This window comes from Carassius gibelio, chromosome A7 (genome assembly GCF_023724105.1).
Source record: "Carassius gibelio isolate Cgi1373 ecotype wild population from Czech Republic chromosome A7, carGib1.2-hapl.c, whole genome shotgun sequence".
NCBI classification, from domain to species: Eukaryota; Metazoa; Chordata; class Actinopteri; order Cypriniformes; family Cyprinidae; genus Carassius; species Carassius gibelio.
In genome coordinates, this window is record NC_068377.1 from 30980912 (window position 1) to 31007711 (window position 26800).

Genomic DNA, 26800 nt, shown 5'->3' on the forward strand with positions numbered 1-26800 from the left:
ACCATTGTATTCCCATGAGAGACTAAACACAAGCGCACACGTTTACAGAGACACACACAAATGCCAAGCCCAAACAATTCTGCACCTCACACACACTCACACACACACTTATACACAGCATCAGAGCTCTACACACCAAAGAGCAACATGAAATATTCAGTGAATTTTTCAACATGTGCTCTATTCCCCCAGCACGTGTAGAAGTGCAAAAAAAAAAACAGAAAAAGACAGGAAAAAGGAAACAGGAGGGGGAGATGGAGTCAATGAGTGCAATGGGAGAGCAAGAGCGAGAGAGAGAGAAAAACACAGCTGACTCTTTTCCAAGCAACTCCCCCTAGCAACAGCCCTTGCTCAGTTTGTGCCCTATTGGCCGGCTGACAGCCCGCATCACAATCCCACGCAGGACAACCAGCCAATCAGATGTCGTAATGGGCCTGAGCTGTAGAGCAAGCTAAGGTTTTTGGATTCCATGCTCACCATGGCAACAGAAGCCTGGCCCTGACTTAAAGCTACCCTGCAAAAACACACAAACAAACCAAAACACACGGCTCTCAATGAACACAGGGACCGCTGCTCCTTTAAGTCCGCCTGATGTCCACACAAATCAAAGAAAACACAAATAGATACGGTGACAGCCACAAAAAGTATTTGGATACTTAAGATGCTCTTAACTTCATTGCATTGGATTAAAAGAATCAATCTAAGTGGTATCTGCACATGTGACGCTAGAGCCTTTCTCAGAACTTCACTTTTCTATGCCATTTGACTTTATAATGACTTTGCAACAGCTGGTCCCGACATGACGTTTAATAGACGTCTATAATAAGTTCTCTTAAAGTTCACACAGGTGTAGTTCATCACATTAACCGAGAACATGATCAAGAAACATTGGACATAAAAAATACCTTTGTCTTAATTATGAACAACATCAGCTCATTTATTTTTCAATATATAAAATTTGAAAAGGAGAAGTGTGAGCCATTAGCAAGAGAAAGGTGACATTTTCTGCCTTTTTTCCTCCTGGTTTGATATTTCGTATCTTAATTAATGATATATATTTTTATTTTGGTGTATCCCAAAACTTCTCATCATAAATAATAAAAACAAGTATTCCCGCACAGAAGAAACACCCATCAACAAAATAAATATCGAATTATTTCAGCTCCCATAAAACCTTTTTCCTTTAAAAGGGACCAATTATTTTCACAGGGTTCCCAGACCTTTTGACTAATGAATATTCATGACTTTACTTGCTGACTTTTAATTACTGAGTCTAGTAATAAATATATATACACACTTTATAACTTTATAAATATATTTTTTATATATTTATTACATTTTTAATAAATATAAATATTAGAAACAAAAAACTAGCAACTACATAAATTAACACACACATATATATATATATATATATATATATATATATATATATATATATATATATATATATAAAATGTAAAGTGGTCTAGATCAGAATAACAGCTATAGCGGAATGTTTTTTCATCTTTCAGTCTCATAACCGCATGTGAATGCATTACAGCCCATAATGTCATCAGCATGCTGGAATGTTGCATCATAAAGAGTTGAATCATGGCATTCATAACAACAATAACAACAACAATAACCAATCCAGGCTGTCTGATGATCACATCCAATCATGTCCTGAGTTAGCACTGTAGAACACACACAGATGAAACAAACACATGTGAAATCTGTAAGAGCAGGAGGATCTTCACTGAAAAACAAAGACGCTGTGACAATCTCTTTTAAAGGTTTTAAAGAGCATAAGCCTGTTACAGGCTCTTATCAGGAGAAACATGCAGAGGAACAGAAAAAACAGACAGCGAGAGAGAAGAGAACACGCAGTCACACACAAACATGGTGCGATTGCGTCTGTGCTCTTTGTTCTCATCTTGAAGAGTCCGTCTCAATATTTCTCCAGTTCTCTACAGTGAGAACAAAGCTACTGTAGAACAGACATTCACAAAGCAGCGTGAGTGCTAACACTCGCTGAAGTGATCCATCTGTCACTATCCAACACGCTGTTCACACAATGTGGAGAAGCGCACACTTGAGAGTGTGTGTCTGTGTGTTTTAATGGGGAAACGGCCTTCAAAATTAACAACAGGTAATTAAAGTTATATCGTTACCGTCCTGTGAGCTTTGGGCTTCTGGCGGACTCCCATAACAACTGTCTAATTAAACCCAACATTAATTATATCCTTAATGTAGTTACATCATGCACAATCACTTACAGATTTTGTGGGCATTTCAGTCAAATTCACCATGACAAATTAGACCAGATGTTTATAGATATACTGAATGTTACTGTGTTATTTTACACACATACTTTTGAATACAAACACTCATCTTGCATAACATTATGAATGAAGTGTTATTAAATGTGATACAGTGTGTGTGACAGAAATTGATGTAGATGTGTGAGGATTAGATCTCACTATTTAAGACATACTAAATATTAGAGACTATTTTTACATCCCATTTTTACAAGTTTGTTTTACAATAGAATAAAAGAGAGCAGAATATAATTTTAGAGTGTTAACATGAATCATAAATGACTGAATGACTTTCAAACAAACCTCCTATTGCAGATTTTCATTCAAATGAAATCAATTTGAGTCAAATAGCTGGTATGTTGTCATGGATTCTTTTTAAATATGTTTAAGGACATAACGAGATACGACATAAAGAGACTGACATGCTGATCCGGAACAGAACATCAGCGTGACTCTAAGCTCACACCAGAATGAGTCAAGTCACTACTATGATAATGTTAAAGTTGAGTATCAAGAAATCTAATGCTGGCCATGTCGAGTCACAGGTCTTCCAAACTGAGACTTGTGTCTGAATCGAATCCAAGTCATGATTCCTAAGTTCACGCCTTGGACTCCACCCCAACCCCACCCCCCCCCTCGCCACACACACACACACACACACACACATACATACACACATGGCATTAGATGGCTTATTATCACAGTGATGAAGAGTTGACACAAGCACCCTGCTGTTCAGTTATTCAGCTCACTGTCTGAAGAGAGGTTGATGAGTTCTTAGAGAGAGAGAGAGACCGAGACTAGTTTTGTGCCTCAAGTGCAAGCAAAACAAACTCAGAATTGCATTTCCTTACAGACTGCGTTCAATGCAAACAACCCACGCAAAGAATGAAAAGAGATTCATTCCAATTCGTCAATGAGCTGCACTATGTACAACTTTCCTAGCCATTATGTGCACACAAGGAGCACTGTGTACTAGCTATACAGCATGTCTGCATGATATTGTGTGAGGGACAATGGGTCTTTTTCTCTCTCTCTCTCTCAAAAAAAAAAAAAAAAAAAAATCACATTTTCATCCTTTAACATTTTTTTCTTTGTAATGAGATCAGTGTTTGCCTGGTCAGTCCTGATAAAATAAAAAATTATTTTAATGTATAATTTTACATTTACAGTTTTAAACATATGAGTTTTACATGTATTACATTTTAATTTTTTTTTAATATTTATTATACTTTATTTATTATATATATTATTTTGGCACATATTCGGTTGTCAAGTGATGACGTAAGAAGCGCTGTTTCCGGGTCCAAGCCTCAACTCGCTTCACTTGAGAATATGACTGCAGCAGCCATTTATGAGCACCGTTTATTCATATTAATAATAAAAGGTAAATACTTTCAGACTTACGGTATACACTACAGTCTCCGTGCTCACAGCGTCCCAAACACAAATAATTTGTATATATTTTTTTTATATTTATATTTTCATTGTCTGGCTATCTGGGACTTCGGTATGGAGTTAAAGGTTAAGATTATAACTTTTTAGCTAGTATTCTATCACATTTTGAGTTTATATTAACACCTTTTTGTTGTTTTCTCATGGTAACTGATGGAGCGTTTGGACACGGAAGTGCTGCTACGTGACGTCAGACTTAACAAGCGAATAGTTAGAAATATATAGGAACAACAATATATTTTATTCTTTTTAGATGATGGCATTCCATTTAAAGGAAGGAGTTAATAAGAATTTTTAAAAAGAAGAAGAAGAAGAAAAAACTTTTAAGGATGCACCGAAATTTCAGCTGCTGAAAATTGAATTTTTCGGTTTTTGGACGAAAAAAAAAAAAGGCTGAACATATGATCTTTCACAATTCGATTTTCTCACAATTTTTTTTTTTTATTTTTAATAAAAGAAGACATTATACAGGAAATGAAAAGATGTTTTTTTTTTTTATTGCTGCACGTTTCTTTGAGAAATTGAAATATAACAAAACTAAATAGAAATTTGAAACAAAACTTCAAATCAAACAAGTAAGATATACAAGATACACAAATAATATAAATCCAAAATATGACAAACTCAGATAAAGTGGAAGCCATTGTGATGTGAACTGGTGAGTTGTTTCACAGGGTGGAACCACCCACTTCAAAGGCTCTGGTTTTAAAGAGGGTTCTAGGGGCCTGGAGGAGAAATTCACCATCAGATCTTAGTCCCCTCGTCGAAGAGTAGGGGTGGAGTAAGTCAGACAAGTTATTTATAGACAAGTATCAAGATTTTAGCCTTAATTTGATAGTGAACTGGCAACCAGTGCAGTGATCGCAAGAGGGAAGACACATGATCAAACTTTTTACACCTCTTCAAGAATCTGGAAGAAGCTAGAACCTACTACAGCACTATTTTGTTAATCAAATTTTAAGGACTTCTCAAACACCACACCCAGATTACGAACATGGGGAGAGATGAAGGAATTTAAGGTCCCGAGATTGGGTTGAATACTTGTCCTATGTTCTGAGGGACTAAAAACAATAACTTCAGTTTTATCTGGGTTGAAGAACAGAGCGTTTTTAGAAAGCAATTATTTGACATCAGCAAGACAAGCAGTAAGAGCATCAATGGTAAAGTTTAATCTTCTGGACCAGTCCAAGTCACAAATGAATCATTGGGTCATTCTAAAACTTAATGTGAAAGTATGTGTCTTAATGCATTAAAACGGTGTTTTAAAAAGACCAAACAAGGGTAAGCAAATTATTTAAAAAACATTCTATTTACAGACAAGCAGATATGAGCACAGAATACGAATGCAATGCATTTAATTACACGTTAAGCATTTTCCTTTTAGGCCAATGGTTTTTTTATGGGAGGAAAACGCTTAACACGTAATTAATTGCATTGCGTTCTTATTATGGACTCTTCTGCTTGTCTGTGAAAAGAATGCTTTATTATTAATGTGTTTACTGAGTTTGGTCTTTTAAAAACACTGTTTTAATACATTGAGTAACACGTTAAGCGTTGAATGTCCCGAGTCATTCCAGCTGATTGAAAATAATCGGCTCAATAATGGTCACAAAATGGGTCTCGGAGAAGATACCAATTTAATAGATAATAGGCTGTGAAATTTTCGGATCTGGTTCTGTAAGGAATCCTTAACAGGAATGCTATTTTCCTCCTGGTCGGCAGGTGCCGACCCGCACCAGACTCCTGCTGAACACTACCACTCATTATGCCTGATGCCTCACACCTGTGTCTTGCCCTATTTAAGTGTGTTTGTGCCATGCCTTATTGTTCAGTCTTGAGCCTATGTTACCTGTTGCAAGCTAAGTCTGTCAAAGTTTAAGTTTAAGTCTTAGGACCCTTGTGTCTATTTTTCTTTGTACTGTTTTTTGGAAGCACAGCTTCTCTTGTTTTGTTGCACTCTTTATTAGTAAAGTTTTGCCTTGTTGAAGACCCACGACTCCTGGCCATTTGATCATCCCTGCTCTTGGATTCATTTAGTGGGGAGTAGGGATGTCAACGATTAATCGATGATCGATTAATTGTCGATAAGAGATGCAATCGATTAAGGCTATCGATGGTCGGTTAACCGATTCAATGTTGGGCTGCGTGCGGCTCATGCGCACTCAACACGTGCGAGCGGCTGTGAGTGACGGTGACGATATATAAAAGCATCATCATTCATTCACAATGTACAAATTAAGCTTTTAATGTGATTTAAACTTTAAAGTACATTAAAATAGAAACAACATAAAAGTTCTTCAACATTAAATGCAATAGAAATGTAGTTACTAATCATTTCATCAGATAACTGTTTTATATCGTGCGCTTTGCAGGGCTGCGGGACACAGTGACAGGACAGGTAGTCTATTCATTCCTACAACTTGTTAATTCATTCCTACGAATTATTAATGTGGCAATTGTCCATGTTTCATTAATTTTGTTCCCTAAATAACCCATGATTTAAGTGAAATAAGGGAACAAATTAATAAATCGAACGAATTCTTAATTCATGAAATCTTTAATTTCCCTTTCCATGTTTACCACAGTAAGAGATGCGAAAACAGTTATTAAAAGCGAAAGATAATAAAATAAACCTGGGAAATTAGAGGGTTAGACTATGAAGATTTAGGAAAAGAAACAATGCCTAAATATACTGAATTTGTGCAAATTCGTGACCAACCGGCAAACCAGAACAAAGCCGCGTAAATGAAGACTATGGGGTCCAAAAGCATGGTCGCGATCTAACATTTTCCAGTTAACCTATTATTCCTCTAATAAACAAAGCCACATTACCACACTTGTCATAATCAGATCTTATAATTTCTAAATAAATAATTGCTGGATTCAAAACAACGATTAATAGGCGCTGTGACCGACACATTCCTGGAGCATTCACTGCTGTCACTAAACGGTGACGCCGAGCATCGTTCACAAGTTTCTGCATGGACCTGACTAGGGCACAGGTTCTAAGCCCTGGGACAAAATTGGATGCTTTAAGGAAAATGTATAGCCTACTAAGTAATAGGCCCAACATAAAAATAACAATTTGTTTTCATGTTTTTTTTTTTTTTTTTAATTATTTTTTTTTAAATAGGCTATGCGAAATATATCCGACTTAAATAATTAAGATTAACGGATTTAAAACAGAAGTGTGGGCGCTCCATAAGTTCACAAAAAAAAAAAAAAAAAAAAGGATGACAACGCATTCTGTTTGTTTGCTTTATTTTACAAGAGCACAAATCTTCTGTTTGTATTGTGAGTGTGCACAAATGAAAGTAAACACTTTTGCGGAAAATATATATATTTTTTTAATGTCTCAGCTGTTTCGATCGCGCCAGAGCCTGCTGCACACGTATATTCTAGCGATTCAAACTTACATCGCAGTCTGTTCATTATCAAAATAAAATAGTCAACTAAACATTAAAAGGTTACACTGGTCAGTTTAAATAGACCGTAGTATACCGGTCCACTCTGCTGTTATGCCAAGGACGTTTTTGCTCATATGAAGAGGATCATCTTTTCCGTCTATATGCGAATGCGTGTTAAGTACAAGTCTAGTTTACATTATAAATAATAGTTTAACATTCAAATACATTGCGAATATGGAAACATTTCGATTTGTGCCGAATGAGACATGAGCAATAACCTCCAAATAAATCTAGCCAAAGCCGCGCTCGCTCATCCTCGTCTGCACGCATGCACTGTCACGATCTAATGCGCTGTATGCCGGATTTTTAAAAATCTGACATTTTCTAGGACAGAATCCAGCAGGATCAAATTAATGTGAGCAACTGTGTTTTGGTGCAGCAGCGCCGATGTAGTTCACTTAATGTGCAGCGCAGTCACACGCGCTCCACATTTCGGATAATTTTATTTTAAATACAATAATGTCAGTTGAAAACATTGCAATTGTGCTTTAAAATACAACAAGGAGCACCACAAAACCATTTAAAGAGGCGCGTTCAGCGTTCTCCGTGCGGGATTGGAAACTGTCAACAAAGTAAAATGACCTCAAAAGTATGGCGCGCTCTCTTCATTTTATCAAATGATCATAATCGCATCTATTCATTTTATAATCCTGCTACTAGCATTTTATTCAGACTAAAACCTCTTTAATTCAAGTGAGAAAGCGTTTTGTGTGTGTGTGTGTGTGTGTGTGTGTGGCTTTTGCACATCCTGTCATACCGCTGACTGGGTGCCTGCAATAGACGCATTTTGCAGTATTATGGTTAACGATTAATCGATTAATTGATCGTTAATTTAAACGACGATCGATCATGGAAATAATCGAAATTTGACATCCCTAGTGGGGAGTTAGCTCAATCCATTAATTCAGTGACTTCGGACCCAACAGACCCGGGTTCAATCCTCACCTAGAACAGCCCCATTACAGGTTCGAGCTAGGAATAAGTCAAAATGTGATGTATTTTTCAATTTTGGCCAGCCCTGCAACCGGTTATATCAGAAGTTATGCATGGCTTATTCAAGGATATGCATTTATTTCACGGACTGAGTAAAAACATAAATGTGTCTAAAATGTGTGCGCATTACTGATGTCTAAATAGTTCCATTGAATGATATATAAAAGTTTAACTGAACGCTGTTCAAATGTATGAAACCATTTGCTGAAATAACCACAATCATAATAACAGCACTGAGTTGCAGGCTAATGTTTTTTTTTCCTTTTGTGCATTATAATGAAGGCTTTGTAAAACTGAACAGAGTTTTTCGCTTTTTTATTCCTAATCACAAGAACAAATGACTTAAAATATATTAAAATAGAAAACACTTATCTCATATTGCAATAATATATTACTGTTTTACCGTATTTTGTTCACATAAATACAGTCCTGGTGATAATAATAGACTTACTTTTACCAATAATAAATTACATTTTACCAACCTCAAACAATCAACACAAATGTGCTGTTATTTATCATGCCAGAAAATATACTGAGATGTAGAGGGGCGAATAAAAGGCAGACAAGAAAAGAAAGAGACAGAGGTGGAGAAGTGGACAGGCCATGATTGATTTCACTTGGTGCAGCAGCATCTGGGTAATGTCTGTTTGTGTCGGGGTTATGCAGGGGACATGTGTATGTGTGCAGGCTTCGGTTCTTGTGCACAGTCAAATTCTAGCAGTGTCCTTGATAAAGTGCATGGCAGCATGGGGGGAAATTACAGTGGTGTGTTTTAACATGTGATCACAAAGCAGTCAGTCTCTCCTCCGTCTTCTAAGTGCTCTGTCTCTCTCTCTCTCTCTCTCTCTGTCTTTCTCTCCGTTAGGGCCTCTTGAACACAAAGGCCTGGTACACAAAGAGCTGAGAGCAATGACTGCGTGTGGGGTGGGGGTGGGCTTTGATTAGCTCCTTTCCTTCAGAAGAGGTGGAGGGCGAGAAGAAGGTTTTGATTCTTACATCCTCATTTATCACCTTCCCTCAGTGAACATGATGATGAGGTGAACTTATTAAAGGAATAGTTCCCCCAAAAGTGAAAATCATCATCATTAACTCACCCTCAATCTCGAATGACTTTCTGTCTTCAGTGGGACACAAAAGGAGATATTTAGAAGAACATAACTAAATCTTTAACTAAGAGACCATTTCTTTCCATGTTCTGCCGTGCCGAGACAGTGACAGTGTTATTTAACCCCTCTTCTCTCTCTGTCCCTTCACCCCCGCAGGGCCTCCTGCACCTGTGTTCCTCGCCCCTCTCATCCTTCTCATGGTTAGATGGGCCTCAGGCTTACATCACTTCCTATGTACAGGAACATTTACACACAGACCCAGAAGCCCCTCAGGACACAAAGAGCATACACACAGGTAACATTTATGTGTTACCTGTCAGACTGAACACACACACACACACACACACACACACACAAAGATTCCATTCATACAAAAAGTCAAACTTACAAAAAGAATGAAGTGTCCCTCCCTGCCAGTCATCTCTGCAGCTTATTCATGCTTTTCACTCCTTCTCATCGTCAAGTCTCACACACTCTTCCTCTTCAATATCACTGGGTAGTGAGTCTCATCACACACACACACACACACACACCCCTTCAGCAGGTGGGCTGCATGTGTGACATCAGCCCATTCATTCTCCTCAGAGTGACATCATGTTCTTTTCTCCTCACTGTGAGGAGGTGTGCACAGGATATCGACCCACACTACTTCCTACAGCTGACTCAGCTAATATCACTCTTCTTTATTAGTTTCTTTCCCTTTCTTCCATTCTATCTTTCTATCAAGACTATACAATCAAGTCAGCTGTTATTGGGCATGACATGGAAATGAATTTTGCTAAATGAATAGCAAATTAACATCTATCTATCTATCTATCTATCTATCTATCTATCTATCTATCTATCTATCTATCTATATTAATAGTAGTAGATTATATAAACTATCATAATGGTCGAAACTTATAATTTCATAACTAATAAACACTATATACACAAATTGTATAAAATTTCTGGGCTAAATAAATTATACACACACAATAAAACCTAAAATAAAAGGTTACAAATATACAACAGTATATTCAGACATTATTATTATTTTTTTTTTTACAAGGCTAGAAATAAAAGCATGGTAAAATAATGAATGAAGAAGAAAAGAACAACTCTTATGGTGGCTCTGTCTTGCTCCGGCTGATATCCAGCTTTGGGAAGAGTTATATGTCACTCAAGACATCCAAGGAGAGAGGCATGCGTGTCCAAAGGTGACACTGTGAAGACAGCGCAGGGACGGCAGGTGATTGACATTCTCGTCATGGTCATTGATAAAATGTCCCGACAGCAGCATGATACCACACGCTTACCAGAAACACTGCAATAACTCTCACACACAATCTAGTTCACTTCACCCTGCTCTATGACCCAGTTCACATACAACAGCTTCCTATCTAATCCACAGACGACACATTCATCTCTCCGTTCCTGAAGGACACACTCTCTCAGCGCCTCCCATTTCACATATACATCATCACAAACTGGGTTATTGTAACACTACAGTTTTCTCTCCGATAATACACTGGCACAAACATTACACAACAGTCTCTTCCTAACTTAATCCACATTACTACACGGCTCTGTGGAATACTTGATTCTGATTGGTCAGTCGCGACATTCCGAGGTATGTTATCCCTGGATAACAACCTGTAAAAGCTATTATTACACGGCTCTGTGGAATACTTGATTCTGATTGGTCAGTCGCGACATTCCGAGGTATGTTATCCCTGGATAACAACCTGTAACAGCTAATAACTCAGGCTCATCCAGGTAACAGCAGTCGGCGCTGTACTCTTACTTGAACTATTTTTGTTCTTGGTGGAAGCTTTGCGTTTGTTTAGCTAATAAAATATTAAAACTCAATTCAAAATGGTGTACAATTTTTTAATAATGTCATTCTGGTATCGCGGACTCGCTCTTGTTTCATGCCAACGCAGCTGCTTTGAACTTTCTGTACGCTGTAATGGATTATAAAAGAACTAACGAAACTGGTAAGATTTTAAAACATTTTCGTCTTAATTCTTTTATTGCCTTAATTATTTATGCGGTGAAATGTTGTGTAATAAGTGGTTTGACTGCACCATTTCCCTTAAATGCCCGTCTAGTTTGAACATGCCGTTTGCTCGCAACTGCTTTGTTCATGGAAGGTTCAAATATTTCAACTCAAATCAATATTTTGCGTCTAATTATTTACTTATGTGGCAAGTAGTCGCGTCGGGGTCCTGATTCCTCATTCTGTGAGAACAACAGGCTAGATGTACATTATCCCTTACTTAAGCCAAAATTACTGCTGATACTCAAAACATTGGCTTGTGAGGCTAACAGTCTTTACCTGGAGAGAGTGATAAGACAGACCATCCTGTCAAGCAGGTTCAGAACAGAGCGACAGTTTCTGAAAGCTGCTGTTATTCACAAATAATTCCAGATACTATTAGAATAGAAACTGCTAATAAAACATGGTGGCCGTACCAACCCACTTCCAGAACTAGTTTCTACCAAAGAATGTATTTGAGTTCACCGTTTAATGTTAAGAAACCCATTCCAAACCTGTATGACTTTTTACCATGAAACACAAAACAAGAAAATGTATCTATGCTTTTTATATTTTTATTATTATAATTTTTTTTTTGACAAAAACAGTTGAAACATATCTTCACTTGTGTTCCACAGAAGAAAGAAAGTCTTACATGTTTGGTATGAGGGTGAGTGAATGATGAATAAAATAATCACACAAAGTCTGCACGCACACACACACACACACACATACACGCTATCTCTACTCAATCAGAAACAGTAAGTGAGACAAGGAGAGCAGACAGACATCCATGAGAGCTTTCTGCATGGTTTACATCATTAAATAAATCAATCACTGTAATACAAACCCCAGACTGCACTTAGAGACCTCACTGAACACCATCCACTGAGAAGAAACTGTATCAGCTCTCCTCTGATGGCACAAGAGCAGCAGAAATGAAACTTAAAATCTAGTGCCATGAATCCATCACTAACGTATCCATCAACACCATCACAGACAACACTGAACCTCCACAAACACAGAAGAAAACACAGCATGCATGCTGTATGAACCTTATTGATTATGAGTTTTAGTTTTGTTTTTCAATCATAATCAATTTCGGTTTTACCATTTTACCTCTATTGTTGATGTCATTACTTCCTGATACATTTGTACACACCAGGATCATTAATTACTGTTTTAAACAGGTAATATCTAACGTAAACTCTATGAACAGCATCTGTATCCTTCTGTCAATAACCACAGAAAATAATGCTGACCTTTTGAGTTGAGTTTTTTTTATTGATTTATAGCAATGTCTGTTAAATGGAAGCCTAGCAGGCAAGTGTCCATCATATTTGTGTTAAAGGGCTCATGAACTGAGAAAACTAAATTCCGTTGATCTTTTGACATATAAGAGGTCATTGTAATATAAAAATATCCTGTAAGTTTCAGAACTCAAAACTTTCTTGTTAGTCTAAAAACAGCATATATTGAAGCCAATCTGCCGAAACGACAGGTTGTGGAATGTGCCACTTTATGACATAATAGTGTGGCTAAACCCCGCCTCCGCTGAAGATGATCAACGTCTGCTTCTACATCAATGCCTGTTTAGCCCCGCCCACTGAATCACACATGTAATGTAAATAACAAGAGATGCAAATGCAGGTCTATGCAAAAACCAAACGACAAAGATGGCTCAGAAGACAGCAAGACACAATTCAGTGCCAAGTTGTAAAAAAGTTGTCTTTGCATTGCCTTCCTTCTGATCCTAACATTAGGAAAGAGTGGATGAATTTTATTTTTAATGAAGATCCTGATGGTGTCAGTAAAAACTTGGTCCTTTGTTCACTTTACTTTACCGCAGATTGGTTTACAAACAAGACACAATTCGACGCAGGCTTTTCAGAAAGATTGAAACTAAAAGACAATGCAGTTAGACTGTATTGGATCCGACAGTAATATCGCACTACACAAGTGTGAGTAACTTTTTATCACATGGTCACTATTGCTTTGTCTGTTATACAAACCGCCACAGCTCTTGAAACAGAGCATTCCCATGAGGGGCTCAAACCAGGACAGAAAATAGACTGTTACTTCTAAATTATGATGTTTTTTGATGTAAAAGGCAGTTCATGGCCCCTTTAAAGCACACTTAAATTCTTCAGTATATATTTTGGTATTTGAGTTGTAAAGTTGTCATCTATTAAGGTAGGACTCATTTTCAAGGCAGATGAACTGGTTGTGCGTTCCTATGGTGTGGTGCATGTAAACACTGTTAAACGGATCATTACATCACATCAAAGACTGGGAACAAATAGGAACCGGTTTACTTTTCTGGTTAAGATAAAAGTTGAAAGACTGGATATAGTTTGTACATATAAGGAAGTAAGTGACTTCTACCAGTTTCATACTGTAATGCTGGCAAACACTTTACATTAAAGTTACATCAGTTAATGTTAATGTATTCATGTTTGATGTTTGATGTAAGAAATGTATACTTTTGTTCAGTAAGGATTCAATTGTTACAAAAAAAAAATATTTTGAATAAATGCGGTTCTTTTGAACTTTTATTCAGCAAAGAATCCGCTAAAAAACTATCATGGTTCCCACAAAAACAATATTAAGCAACTGACCTCTGTCCTCTCCATCCCCTCTGCCACAGGTAATGTCCAGACACCCGTCTTGACCTCCATCCACTGGTTGACAGGAGGCACTGTGTGTGTCATTGGACCTGTGATTTAGACTCTTCCAGAGACATTGTCATGTTGGCCAACCAAATCTCACCCATGGTGAAACTGCAAACTCTGTAGAATACAAAACAGAGAGGAAAATATATAAACATTTGCAAATACTTAGTGTTTTTCAAACAAGTCGCAATTCAACCACAGAGATTTTGTGTTTCCCCTTTGATAATCTTATTTGATTTGCCATCAAAACTTATTTGCATTAAGCACTGTTTATCCTGCGGTCCACAGCAACATCAGAACAGACCTGGGATTTTATACTTCACTAAGCTGGGAATTATACAAGACAAAAGCAATGTTCCTTGTGTCATTTTAATTGCTGTGCTCACATGATCAACCGTATTTGCATGTTCTGTTTGTCTTCATGTTTGGCATCTGACAAGCCTCTAATTTCTGAGCATGTGCTGCCATCTAGCGGTATGCTACTGTAACAGACAGATCTATTTCCTCGATGATGACACAAAGTAACATGACTATCCAAAATTAAAGTGATGCAGATCAAAATTGTATCAGTAACAGCGATTCAAGGAACAAGTCGAGTCTTGACATTTTTCACAGTACAGTCATGTTTAAAGCAAGAAACAAATTAAGTTTCTCTGTAACTATTTACAGCTGACAATAATGACTTGAGACAACATTCCAGTACAATATAAGATAAACATAAATTTGAAAAAGTGTCTAATAAGAGACACGAGAAAGAAACAGGAGCCCAAACCTGCATGAAGCTATAGTGAAGGTGTTAGAGGGACATGAGAGCAGCTGCACTGAAGGTTTAGGGTGCTTGCTAAGATGTTGTTGTTGGTTTTGGGATGGTTGGAAGGTGAAGTGAGGTTACCAGGATTCAGGTAGCAAGTATGAAAGTGTGGACAGCAATGTAAGACAAAACAATGATGCATTACTTTAATGTTCATAGGGATATAGTGTCCTTTAGATACAATAAGAGATTTGATTTTCAAATGTAGGGTTGCTCACATTTACAAAGTGACCTTGACAGCAGAATTAGTTTTTTTTTCTTTAAAAAATAAAAAATTAATAGTGTAATTGACCTGTGAAGTGACATAAGAAAGCACTCATAAAAAAAGAGAAACACTGACGGTGACATAAGCCTCAAGAGTTTTGTGATGACGATTCTGTCAATGAACCTCAACTGATGGTAAAGTGACCCAAGTCTGTTCTGGTTCAAAAAAGCAAGGGGAAAAATGCTAAAGAATTGCACTTAACTAAACAATAAAAGTAAAACTATAAACATATGTGGAGTTAGGACAACTCATGAAATCTGCATCCTGAAGAAAAATAAGTTGAGAACCACTTCAAGTGGAGTTGAAAATATCTTAATTAGCATTGGCCTGTGGCACGGAGTGAAATGAACAAACAGAGCTGCAGAGTAGGTTTTGAGTTGACAAAACCTGACAAACCCAGCCTGGTTTAGATCAGTATCTGCTGTTGCACAACGCTCAGTTTAAACGTTCTGTCAAATCAGGTTTGTTCCAGAGTTTGTGAGGAGCGTGCACCTGAAAGTGTGATACATGCGGCTAACAGCCAAACACACAGAACATGACACACTGACGTCTCACCAGAGTCAGTGCAATTCACTTCTCTGTCGAAGATGAAGTGACTGTTATGAAAAAATAGCATGAATTAAAACACATTTACAAAGGCAGGAATAAACACTGCTGCAGTGAAAGTTTGAGTACTATAGCAATGCAAGTGAATCAGCTGAGCTTCATTTATATAACAAAGAGCTTAAAAGTTTAAAGCATCAGTTTAAAAAGCTATATAAAAAGATATAATTATAGCCTATTTATTTAAATGCTAAATTTTATATTAATTTTTAACTCATAATTAATTATAGGAATATATTACATGAATTATACATAATTATAATGTACAAAATATAAATATAACAATTAGAAGCAAAAAATAAATTATATATATATATATATATATATATATATATATATATATATATATATATATATATATACACACACACACACACACACACACACACACACACACAATTTTATCACTATAAACTTTAATTTGTAATGGAGGTTTTATTGCATCAAAAACATGTTCATTTTCTCAGAGCTGATTGATCTGTGATCTCTAACTCAGAATAAACCCTGTTCAGGATCAGGGTCGCTGTAAATTAGCATGGGGACGAAACCTGCTCAAAAGCAACCCACCTTCTTAAGCCCAAAAACTTAAGAGATTCATAAACTTACCTGCAGAAAAACTGAAACCAGCTTCATGTTACAGGCCACAGGTCAATTGGGTAATAACCAGAACATGAATGACTGAGCAAAGTCATATTTACAAGCGGGAAACTCAGAATTCTAGATGATGGACGAGTTGCATCTATAATATTGGATCATGTATAATCTTTATATGCTGTATTGCAGTCATTTTAAAGGTGTTACAAAAATACAACTAGTGTAACACATAATCATTTGATTTTCACGGCCTGCTTTATGTAATAATAACATTTCGTTTTGATACCAAGTAGAAATACAATAAGCTGAATTCAGATGTAGTTATTTAGGCTTACTGTTCACAATATAATTTTTTATTTTGTTTAGGCTGCTTCCAAATGATGTTTTTGACTTGTATGCCCTACTCTGAGTTGGTTAGACTGTATAGTAACACCCATATAACGGAATGCATGACATTTTTTTTTTTTTTTTAGTAAAGTTGTTTGTTTTTTATTTTTTTTTACCTCACACATTATTATTACCTTTATTTAACCAGAATAAAACTCACTGAGATTAAAAATCTCTTTTCAAAGAGCGTCCTGGCCAAGACAGGCAGCCGCACAATTAACAAGGTTACAGACATAAAAACATATAACATATAACATCAACATATAACAATTTATACAAGTAATAAATAATTATAAAGTCATAAGAAATCAGAATTTCACATATTATCGCAAGCGATAAACAACAGCAAGGATCGTCCGTCATAACTGAGTCAGTCATTCCATCTACAGCCAGTTTGTGTAGCTTCCATGTTATTTAAAAGTAATTTAAAATCAGCCAATGAAACTGGCTCCTTAAGATTCAGAACATTTTGAAGCTGATTCCAAGTGCAGGGGGCCGCATACTTGAACGCCCCTTTTCCCAGTTCGGTCCGGACTTGAGGGACAGATAATAATAATAAGTCCTCAGAACGAAGACAATATCTTCCTGTATTTTTCTTTTCATTAATGGCTGCTGTTTGATTCATTGCTACTAAACTTTCACACACATTATAACAGCGTGCAGCTGTGACCTTTGTGTGCTCGTGCTAGGCACTAAGAGTGCTATATGAAGTAATAGTAAACATTTTTATTATTAACTGGGGTTGTGAACTGCTCACGTGATGTCAACAAGGTGGAGACCCACTCCATGTAGTAGAATAAAAAGCTTTTTCTATTAGACTAATATCAGTGGAAATGAGCATACATCAATTTAAAGCATATTCCTCAACAAGCACTATTTATACGGTGTAAAACTTTAATTAGGATGGGAAAAAAGACTGAGTGCACCTTTAACTGAAGACTAACAGCCGCCATGACTTCCCAAAAGCGTGGCAGCTCTCAGAATCTAGAGGCTCTGATGGGAGGCGCTTTCCGTGGAGCTGCAGCGCCCCCCTGCGGTCACACACGGGAACACAAGAAAGAAAAAAAGGGGGCGGCGACGTACAGTCAGCAGAAGAGAGGAAGAGAAAAAACATGGCACAGAAAAAATTCAAACGTTCTTCCTGGAAAATCTCCGATCCCGCCACAACTTCGCCACATGACATTTCCGACAGAAAATGCGACACCCTTGAGCGCCCACGGCCAGGCCCGAATCTCATTCAGCGATTTTCTGACATATTTACTCACTTAACTATGTGAAACCCTCACTTACAGCGCGGTTTGAGTTACAAACGTTTATACATCTGCGAGATCTGCACTGATTATAACTAAAATGCACTGTGCTATATTCCCAAGAGTATTTTTATACCAGACGATTGCACAATATTAAACTCCCACAGTCTTCACATTAACTATGATCTCACCCGTATTACTGGTAAAGGGTGGGCAACTTTATCCACCACTCATATGGAAACCCACGCTCACTTTCTGTTTGCAACAGACACAAAATGACTGAATTTCAGCAAGCTGCGATTAAATCAAAAGCGGGAATTAATCACGCTTCAGAAATGAAACCACGCCGCCGGACACGTTTCATTGCATTTCACACCTAGTGACTCATTGCATCGCGAACAGGCTGTTAGAATATAACAGGTTTAATATGCTCGATCCATACGCAGTGTTTACGTGGTGCATAAAGTCCAGAAAGTGTCTGTCTTTACCTGCTAATGCACGGAGTGTCAAACTGGGAGGTGGCTTCTTCTTCATCTTGCATGTCCTCATTGTAAAAACGCAAGCTAAATAAAGCAACTGCGTAGTTTCTTTCACCTCGCGCGGTGAATGGACGGCGCGGCGCGCGATCCGCCTGCACCTTCATCATGTCATACATGAGCATATTTGAATCGCACACTGTAAAATGTCGGCGGAGCTGCGTTATGAAACCGCTGTAAGAGGAGATGATGTGACACAAACATCAGCGCGCAAAATTGTTCCAGAGTCTTCCCCACAAAAAAAAAAAAAAAAAGGCACGCAGGCATCTCACGACTTCTCTGTGGTCTACTAATATGATGGTGCGGTTTCGGCCAGGCGAGGATGGTGCCACGGCGCGAGTCCCTCATGTCCACTTTGAGTTTCATCTGTGGAGGAGATGCGCGTTTGGAAAATGCGCAGTTGTTAATCCGCTGCAAACGCAGGCACTCCCCTCATTCTCTCTCTTCGCTCTCCCGTCTGGTTTCCCTGCACTCTTTCGCTGCTTCCCCTTCTCTCTTGTTCCTCCTCCTCCCTCGCACTCGTTTTCCCCCCTCATGCAGGTTTCTTTTCGGTGGACGAGTCTCTCTTGGACCCGCACCGCCCCGCCTCCGTTACTCCCGGACGCTCAAGACTTCCGAATTCCACCATCACTCACTCCATCCGAGCGGAGACCAGGGCGTCCGTTCCCAGGGCTGCTGCGGGGGATAACGGGGGGCTCTTAGTGACGGGGATGCATCGATTTTGTGTCATTTCTAGTGATTTAACCCTTCTATTGTCTTAAAAGTATTTGATATTCATTCGTTAAAAATTAAGTGCAAGAAACGTTTTATAGTTACTTGACCAGTGTTTGTGACATTGACGAATGTCAGAAAAAAAAAAAAAAAAAAACTGTAATTATACACACACACATCTAAAAAAAAATCTGACTCAGAAATATCTTACATTTTCTAGCTCCTCCGTTCTCCATAAGGATTAAACCTGGGGTTATTTTCTGTCAGAAAAAAAAAAAATAAAGATACATACAGCAGTAGTACAACAAGAAAATGAATGAATGAATTTGTTGCCATGTGCAAAAATAGGGTCAATATTGACTGCTTCTATAAAACTGATCATTTATTTGTGAAATATGAAATGGGTTAAATTCATTATTAAATACATTAGATACTATGAAATGCCTAAAGTAAAAAAAATTACTCAAGAATGTACAATTTATATACAGTTAATATTATTAGTATATATTTATAATTTTTTTTTTTTGTGAATAATGCAGTTTGGGACCAGATACTCTCTTTTCTCATTAATGGTGTCTTTAAACCACTTGGATGGACGAGTTAGCACTTATTTTTGACCAAACTGTATTTTTATTTAATAAATGTATAGCCTTGGTGAACATAAGAATCTTCTGTCAAAATTAATATTAATAATAACATCATATTTATACACAAAATATTGCACAATAAGTTTGGGACCAAACATTTCAATGTTATTTTAAAGGGGTGATATGATGTGGTTTAAATTGTTACTTTCTCTTTGGAGTGTTACAAGCTCTTGGTGCATAAAGAAGATCTGTAAAGTTGCAAAAGTCTCAAATCCAACGAGATATTCTTTACCAAATTTAAGACTCTGCCATGTTCCCCTAAAACAGCTCATTCAAACACGCCCCCACATGTCTGTCACTATGTGGACATTTTTGTATAATGGCACCCAAATGTTAACGCAAAGAAAGAAAGCATGGTTTCAGTAACTGCAGTTAGTGTTGAAGCAGTCATGTCAGAGAGATGCTGTGTGTATCTAGGCAAAAGCACTTTATTTGGCCTTTTGAATGTAGATACATTTAGGATTCTTTAATATTATACATACATTATACATTTATTTAGAAAGATGAAACTTGTGATTATGGAAAGCGGTGTTACATTTCCAACGAGTTTTTGCAGTGTTTGGCCAATCACAATGCACTAGGTCTGTTGTCCAATCAGAGCAGACTGCACTTGGAAGGAGAGACTTTTCTAGAAAACGACGCTTGAGAGAGGCATGGCATAGAGGACCTACAGTACAATAATGTGTTTTTTGAACATTAAAGCATGTCAGCATTCTGTTACACCAAATACACAACATAATGAGCTTTAAAAAGCATCTCATGACCCCTGTAATGTTCAATGAATTTTAATGTTAATATTTTTAACTGAATGTTTTGTGGGTCAAATGTGATTCAAAGATCACAGGTGGGCATTGTTTCAACAGTTGATTCGTTGTGGAGTCGAGGGCCGTGTGTGGGTGGGGGTTTTCAGTGTATTCCTCCTGGAGTGTCTGTGGTCATTGCTTTACAGCCATAATTTAAAACACATTTGATGCAATATTATACAGAGGAAGCGCTAACTCAATTATGTTGGTTCAAATGTAGCAAGACTCAGGACTGGTGTCCCAGAGGGACCCAAATTACTCAAAAGGCAAATCAGATTGTCCACCTGTCCTCAGCTGGCGCTTCCAGATCATTATTAAGTTCTTATCATGGTGTCTGAGAGGACGGTACAGAAATCTGGACAGAACTCGGACCATCCAGGTTTTACATTCATGCTTTTGCATCTCTCCACGAGCTGCCCGGGAGCAACAAGTGTCAGATTCATGCAAAGAAATGCCAGTCGGGAAGAAACCTTCCCATCACATTCTTCTCAATGGATCTGAGGTGGGTGCAATGGGGTGATAAATAAACCCTGGGGACTTCATGCTCAATTTTGTGACTCAAAAGATGTCTTTCTCTCCCTTCTTCTTTATAACGTACATTTTTTTTAAGAAAAAAAAAATCTGAAGTACTCTAAAAGAACACAATGACGCCTTGGAGGCCAATTTGAATGTGAATTAGACATGTTGCTATGAGCACCCCAACAACCAGTTAGAGGTACAGAGACACACAGACCTGTGGCTGAATAAAGAGCTCCTTACAGTCTGAGCAAGTCTGGCTCTTTCAGAAGAGGATGGCAGACTGAATGCAGCCTTACACGGAGGCCACCCTCACGCTTGCTTTCTCTCGCTCTCCTTCCCTCAGAACTATTCTTCTGTTCCAGTTTCTCTGCTCTCTTGTTCTCTTCTTCCAAGAATTTCCTTTAATCTAATGAGTGTCCTGAGAAGATTGCCGCTTCTCGTCCCCCTTCCGGCTCTAAAGAACAAATATAGCCGCATACGTCAATCATCGAGGTCCAAGCTGCCTGGAAAAGTGGAGTGAATGACCACAGTTGTCAGATTTGAAGGAATAATTCCTGTGGATTCAGATGATTTGGCGGTAAATTTTTCAACTAATTGGATCACAGTTGCACAATTTTGAGAATTTTCTGAAATTATAGTGTCCTCTATTTCTAGATATTTGCCGTGTGAACTCTGTTTTTCATCTGTGGACAAGTGAGTTGCTGGATTTGCTGATTTGACACAATCCTGGATTGTTTGGTTGATCTCGAGAGTTGTTGTCAAAGCAACAGGACTGCAAGCACAAACCCACTGGGAAACAGGATTAGATTGTGGCTTCACCTCCTCGTTCTTTCAAAGAGCACCCGTCTCTTTCACACAAAATACCAAAACCTTCCAACGTTTTACTTAATACTATTACTTCATTTATGTTGAAGCCTCTAGTACAAAATTATACACTTTTGAACTTTATATTCATCAAAGAATACTGAAAATATCGTGGTTTCCACAAAAATATTGAACAGCACAACTGTTTTCAGCATTGACCACAATAAGAAAAGCACCAAATCAGCATTTTAGAATAATTTCTGAAGTATTGTCTGTAACAGCTGCTAAAAATTCAGCTTTGCCATCACAGGAAAAATAAACTAATAAATGATTTCAAATTGAAAATAGTTATCAAATAGGAGAGTTCACCCATAAATGCCAATTTGATGTTTATCTGCCATGAACATCAAACTCTAAACATCACATTTTCGTTTTTGGGTGTACCATCCTTTTAAATTAAAAAAAAAAAAAAAAAAAGCTTTTGAATTGCCTTGGTGAGCATTAGAGAATTATATATATAAAAAAAAAAAAGAAACAAACAAAAATCTTACCCAAACCTTTTAACTGAAGTGCAAATATGTTTATATTTTAAGACTAATTTATTACATTGCACTGTCATTCGTTCATGGTTTTGAATATTGCTATACAAGTATGTACCCTTGCCATAAATGCATTAATGCATATCAGTAGCCTACTATGACCAAATAAAACCGCCACGGACATCAGATGCTACACACCAAACTCTATTTGAATTGAACCAAATGGCTTAGAACAAATTAAAAAAAGAGAGAAATTTTGAAATTTAAATGGAAGAAAATTGTCACTGAAAATATGAATGAATAAATGAATAAATAAAACAGCACAATCAAAGATTCAGAAGAAAGAAGAACTTATGTTCTATAAATCTAAGCTACAAATCAATTGTAGTGCCACCTTGTGGCTGATTCTCATAAAATACGATGCACAGCATCTGTCCAGCATCAAATAGCAGCATATAGACATGAAATGTGACACACTCTGTGCACCTCATACAAAGTTTGACATACACTAATTTCATTCAAAAGTTCAGCAATATATATATATATATATGAGGCACTCAAAGCGCTTTACATAGTCAGGGGGTATCTCCTCATCCACCACCAGTGTGCAGCATCCACCTGGATGATACAACGGCAGCCATATTGCGACAGAACACCCACCACACACCAGCTTACTGGTGGAGAGGAGACAGAGTGATGAAGCCAATCAGCAGATATGGGGATTGTTAGGAGGCCATGATGATCAGAGGCCAATGGGTGAATTTAGCCAGGATGCCGAGGTCACACTTTTCAATGACCACAGAGAGTCAGGACCTCAGTATCGTCTCATCCGAAGGACGGTGCTTGTTGACAGTATAGTGTCCCCATCACTACACTGGGGCGCTAGGACCCACACAGACCACAGGGTGAGCACCCCCTGCTGGCCTCACTAGCACCTCTTCCAGCAGCAACCTAGTTTTCCCAGGAGGTCTCCCATCCAGGTACTGACCAGGCTCAGTCCTGCTTAGCTTCAGTGGACAACCGGACTTGGGCTCCAGGGTGATATGGCTGCTGGCCATAAAGACATTATAATGTAATAAAAGATTACTTCAAATAAATGCTTTTAGTTTCAACTTCTATTCATCAAATAAAACAAAAAATATATCAAGTTTTTCACAAAAATATTACCCATGTGACATGACACTGAAGACTAGAGTCAAAATAGGGATTTTCAAAATTATATAAATTATATAAATTGATTTGTGGGGCATTTTGAGCTGAAACTTCAAAGACAAATTCTGGGGGCACATGAGGAAAAAAGGGCACATAATAGGTGAATTTATGAACTACTAGCAGTAGTCAAGAAAATATTTGACTTTGCTCACAAAAACTACTAAACAACTAAAAGGAAAATGAAAAATGTTAACAGATTCCTGTCATGGGCTGTTTTTCATGCTTTGGATGCATGCCACATGAGAAGTGAAAGAGAGGGAAAGAGAGAGAGAGAGAGAGTGAATGAACAGCAAGACTGAGAGAGATGCAAATGTCAGGTGCATCAGCTCCTAATGGACAGCGGATGGCAGCAGTTACTCACCTGGGAGGGAAAAGCAGATTCTTGTCATCCATAGTGTTGACAGTGAACTCCCAGGACTGAACGTCTACAGACACCTGCACAGCAAACACAACGCTGATATCAGAATCACTGCCAGCAGAAAAAAAGCTTGTTTCCCCATGGGACCTCAATTTAAGTCCATATGGTGACACAAGTCCCCAAGAATCGTGTGTATTCAGGTATAAGTCCCCACCAGGATATAAAACACACACACACATTCACACACATAGTGCTACTAAGATAGGGCCATTTTGAGTGTATCCTCAGTTCTTATTAGCCACCTGTCGGTTTGTGGGGACATTACACATTAGAACATTTGTTTTTCAGTTCATTTGGTGCAGAATTGGCTGCCCTGAAGTGTGTCAGGTGTCTCTTGATCATAAGATGCAGTTTGTTTTGCTGCAGCCATCGAGCAGCTGAGCAGAGTGTGATTTTGGGAAGCATTTGAGAACTCCTATTTGCAGATCCCTGAAGGAAGTGAGAATATACACCATCACTGGGGCATTAGAAAGGTAATGGAGCAGGAATGTGCTGCATCCCCTGCAGAATGTGTGAGTAAGTGAATGTGAATGCAAAGTGTCAGTGAATGTAATGTGGTAAAAATGTGTTACTCAAATGAATTATAGACCACTGGTTTGCTGTGATTGAAGTCCATATGAGAAATATTATGCTGCATTTAAAAAAATCCTTGTGGAAAGTTTCCACTTGTGAGTTTGGACATCGTAATTATGAAGTGATGTGCAACGAATTGATTTTGTTCAGAATTAAATGAACACAGAGCAATTTCAGACTTCTTTCTCTCTCTTTAAATCCCCAGGAACATGTTTTAGAGGCTGATGCACCGAAATGAAGTGCAGAGGTTTGACCTTTATAAAGATGCTTTATCTGTGTGTATTTTATCATTCTTTTGCTTCAACAGAGAATGATGGGAATGATTGCTTAGACACAAGCCTGTTGCCTAATAATCCGTCTGAATTAGTTGCACTGCCCTATGTAGCAAGATTTATTGATATTCATTATTAATAGAATACACAATGCATAGAAATCAGTTGTTCAGTTAACATTCACAGTTACAATATGAATTTGTTTCTGCCATGATTCTGTAATTTTTAAAAGGGATTGTTTGCCCCAAAATCATTATTTACTTTTAAACAAGTATTTATGTACAAAATAAGTTTTTTATTTTTATTTTATTTTTTTTATGTTGCGTTGTTATTTTGACTATACAGTGAAAGTCAGTGGGGTTCAGTGTTGTTTTGGACCCCACTGACTTTCATTACAAAGATGGTTACTTTAGGTAGTTATCTATAGTTGCAGTATACTAGCATTCAGAAGTTTGGTGTCAGTAAGATATTGTTAATGTTTTTAAAACAAGTCTCTTATGCTTACCAAGGCCTGATTTATTTGATCAAAAATACAGTAGAGCAGTTACATTGTGAAATACAATTACAATTTACAATAGCTTTTTTCTATTTGAGTATATTTTAAATTTTTATTTATTTCTGTGATGACATCACTGAATTTTTAGCAGCATTTACTCCAGTCTTCAGTTTCACATGATGGATCAGAAATAATTATAATATTCTGATTTGCTGCTCAATAAACATTTCTTATTATCAGCGTTGAAAACAGTTATGTTGCTTAATATGATTTTGTGGAAAACAGTATTCTTTAATGAATACAAAGTTATGCAAAACTTTTTGTTTCTTTGAAATAGAAATATTTAGCAACAATGTAAACATTTTTACTAACACTTTCGATCAAATGAATTGGTCCTTGCTGAAAAATAAAAAACTTCCTGACACCAAACTTTTGAATAGTAGGATATCACTGACTGATCCCTCTAGTGTGTGTGTATAAGAGGACACTGAAGGCTTGACAACATGTGTTTGATGTCCTCCTGAGAGTGTGCTAAGACTCTGTTAAGTATGTATGAGTCTCATGATGTGTTATTAACTTATGTTTGTGTGAGTCTCAGATTGTTCTGGTGTGCAGAGCTCTGCAGCAGCGGTGAGGAATCCAGACAGACAGAAGAGGACAGGTGGGTGAGCAGTTTCTGTGCACATGGTCCCTTGTCCAAAATGCCAAGGGGTTTAGAGATAGGGTATGCCTCAGGATGGAAAGTGTCTCATTTCTAAAGCATGTCTTTTTTAGTAGTGGAATTAAAATGATCTCACTGTTCTACAACAGTATTTGCTCTCAGCAGGACCTTGACACCAGATTCATGAAATCTGGTCAAGGGCATAACATCCACTTCAAACAGCACAAAATATCTTGGTGACATCCATCTCCGATTACAGTAAAGCCTTTCATTGAATATTGTGTAATGCAGAGTTCAGCTGGTTTAAGAGAACTGCCGCTCAAGGCCATTGTGGAGGATACAAAGGAAGAGTTTCTGTGGGTTTGGACGAGATGCATTACTGTCTGTCATGAAGAATTCCTTGAGTGTCTGAACCGCAGAATATAATATTACATCTGGACTTGAAAGATTTTTGAACACCTCTTACATAACCAGTTCAAACGGAGCAATTACAACAACATAAATCTGATGGTGCAGAACAGTGTGGTGCAATGTTTTCTCAAATTCTTGGGGCTGAAGAAATAATTCACCCTCCAATGTTATTTTTGGCGTTCAAAGAACAAAGATATTTGTTTTTGATAAAAAAAATAAATAAATAATCAAACGTGAGTGTGGCTTGTGCCAAAGGAATTAGCATTTCAAATGCA

The 26800-nt window shown here is 37.6% G+C and overlaps 1 protein-coding gene across 1 annotated transcript in view; it reads right to left on the reverse strand.

Moving 5' to 3' along the window:
* LOC128017185 (lysine-specific demethylase 6B) overlaps positions 1-18974 on the reverse strand; it is a 93170-nt gene extending 74196 nt beyond the window's left edge. Inside the window, exons 1-2 of the mRNA XM_052602442.1 lie at positions 18412-18974; positions 13960-14130 (exon numbers count right to left, since the gene is read on the reverse strand). The gene's annotated coding sequence lies outside the window, so the exon portion shown is untranslated. The remainder of the gene's footprint in view (positions 1-13959; positions 14131-18411) is intronic.
* Positions 18975-26800: the final 7826 nt, after the last annotated feature.